We start from the raw sequence: 2,893 nt of genomic DNA on the forward strand, positions 1-2,893 counted from the left end.
GGTAGCCTAGTGGTTAGAGCGTTGGGCCAATAACCAGCAGGTAGCCTAGTGGTTAGAGCGTTGGGCCAATAACCAGCAGGTAGCCTAGTGGTTAGAGCGTTGGGCCAATAACCAGCAGGTAGCCTAGTGGTTAGAGCGTTGGGCCAATAACCAGCAGGTAGCCTAGTGGTTAGAGCGTTGGGCCAATAACCAGCAGGTAGCCTAGTGGTTAGAGCGTTGGGCCAATAACCAGCAGGTAGCCTAGTGGTTAGAGCGTTGGGCCAATAACCAGCAGGTAGCCTAGTGGTTAGAGCGTTGGGCCAATAACCAGCAGGTAGCCTAGTGGTTAGAGCGTTGGGCCAATAACCAGCAGGTAGCCTAGTGGTTAGAGCGTTGGGCCAATAACCAGCAGGTAGCCTAGTGGTTAGAGCGTTGGGCCAATAACCAGCAGGTAGCCTAGTGGTTAGAGCGTTGGGCCAATAACCAGCAGGTAGCCTAGTGGTTAGAGCGTTGGGCCAATAACCAGCAGGTAGCCTAGTGGTTAGAGCGTTGGGCCAATAACCAGCAGGTAGCCTAGTGGTTAGAGCGTTGGGCCAATAACCAGCAGGTAGCCTAGTGGTTAGAGCGTTGGGCCAATAACCAGCAGGTAGCCTAGTGGTTAGAGTGTTGGGACAATAACCAGCAGGTAGCCTAGTGGTTAGAGTGTTGGGCCAGTAACCAGCAGGTAGCCTAGTGGTTAGAGCGTTGGGCCAATAACCAGCAGGTAGCCTAGTGGTTAGAGCGTTGGGCCAATAACCAGCAGGTAGCCTAGTGGTTAGAGCGTTGGGCCAATAACCAGCAGGTAGCCTAGTGGTTAGAGCGTTGGGCCAGTAACCAGCAGGTAGCCTAGTGGTTAGAGCGTTGGGCCAGTAACCAGCAGGTAGCCTAGTGGTTAGAGCGTTGGGCCAATAACCAGCAGGTAGCCTAGTGGTTAGAGCGTTGGGCCAATAACCAGCAGGTAGCCTAGTGGTTAGAGCGTTGGGCCAGTAACCAGCAGGTAGCCTAGTGGTTAGAGCGTTGGGCCAATAACCAGCAGGTAGCCTACTGGTTAGAGCGTTGAGCAAAATAACCAGCAGGTAGCCTAGTGGTTAGAGCGTTGGGCCAGTAACCAGCAGGTAGCCTAGTGGTTAGAGCGTTGGGCCAATAACCAGCAGGTAGCCTAGTGGTTAGAGCGTTGGGCCAATAACCAGCAGGTAGCCTAGTGGTTAGAGCGTTGGGCCAATAACCAGCAGGTAGCCTAGTGGTTAGAGAGTTGGGCCAATAACCAGCAGGTAGCCTAGTGGTTAGAGCGTTGGGCCAATAACCAGCAGGTAGCCTACTGGTTAGAGCGTTGGGCCAATAACCAGCAGGTAGCCTAGTGGTTAGAGCGTTGGGCCAATAACCAGCAGGTAGCCTAGTGGTTAGAGCGTTGGGCCAATAACTGGTTGGTAGCCTAGTGATGTTCTTGGTTAGAGAGTTGGGCGACAGGTCATTAGCCTGATGGAGAGGTAGAGCCCTGAGTACCAGCCAATCATTAGGACCTGATGGTAGGGACAATAGAGTGAGTACCAGGTCATTAGACCTAGTGGAGGGACACTAGAGCCCTAACCAGTCAGGGTAGCCCTAGTGGTTAGACCTGATGGAGGGACAATAGAGCCCTGAGGCCAGGTCATTAACCTGATGGAGGGTAGGGACACAGAGTAGCCATACCAGTGGTTAGAGCCCTGAGTACCAGGCCATTAGGACCTGATGGTAGTTAGCTATTTGGATTCTACCAAAGCCTGTCCAGAGTGCATAACAGGAGATTATAGTGACATGGAATTTACTGCTGTCTTGACTCATGACTGCTGGTGTGATGATAATACAGTCACTGCAACAGCCCTAATACAAGTTTAATTTACTAAACAATATAACACAAATAGACACTCTATCTCACTTCTTCAAACAAAGTCAATCAGGTGATTTACAATGTTAACATTAGATCTTACTGTTTACCACTGAAGAGAGGAGCATCAGCATTCTAAATGTCTGAGTCACTTCCTTGTAGTCAGAGGTGCCTCTCTGAAACTGAAAGTTATGAGGTTTTCCCAGAAGCTAAAAACTCCATAACAAGAAAGTGTTGCCACAATAGTGACTTATTTGTTTACACCAGTGTGTTCTCCTAGCAAACCCCATCTGCAAACACACACCATTTAATCACATCTGATTTTGGGTGGAAACAACCCTTTTAAAAGCTTTTTTAAGTATGCTTAATTGTGTAATATATAACATTTAGCTGACCCTTTTACACAAAGAGACTTTCCTGCATGTATTTTCGACATGGGTGGTCCCAGCTGGAATCGAACCCACAACGCTGCTGTTGCAAGTGATGTACAATTGTGTGTGTGTATATCAGATGACTTAAAAGCATTCATTAAGAGATGTGGAATGTACTTGATCCAAAGTTATTGACTGTATAAACCTCATCTCTGTCAGGCTGATACAGGCCCTGTGGTTCTGTTTAATGTCCCAGGATCAAGGTTTCCTATGAAGCCATATCGTGACGAAGAGGCTTTCGTGGGGTAAACAGACACAAACAAAGGGTGTGTGTGTGTGTGTGTGTGTGTTTGTGTGAGGTGGGCTGAGCTGGGCTGCAGCTGGTAGGTTCACACACAGCTGCTCTCTGTGTCTGGTTCTTTCGCTGTCTGTCAGCTAATCACCAACAACATGCAGTGACACACACACACACACACACACACACACACACACACACACACACACACACACACACACACACACACACACACACACACACACACACACACACACACACACACACACACACACACACACACACACACACCATAATTACCCAATCAGCAGCCCCTGTTCACATATCATCCTTCGAGACCCCGTA

This window comes from Oncorhynchus keta, unplaced genomic scaffold (genome assembly GCF_023373465.1).
Source record: "Oncorhynchus keta strain PuntledgeMale-10-30-2019 unplaced genomic scaffold, Oket_V2 Un_scaffold_139_pilon_pilon, whole genome shotgun sequence".
NCBI lineage: Eukaryota > Metazoa > Chordata > Actinopteri > Salmoniformes > Salmonidae > Oncorhynchus > Oncorhynchus keta.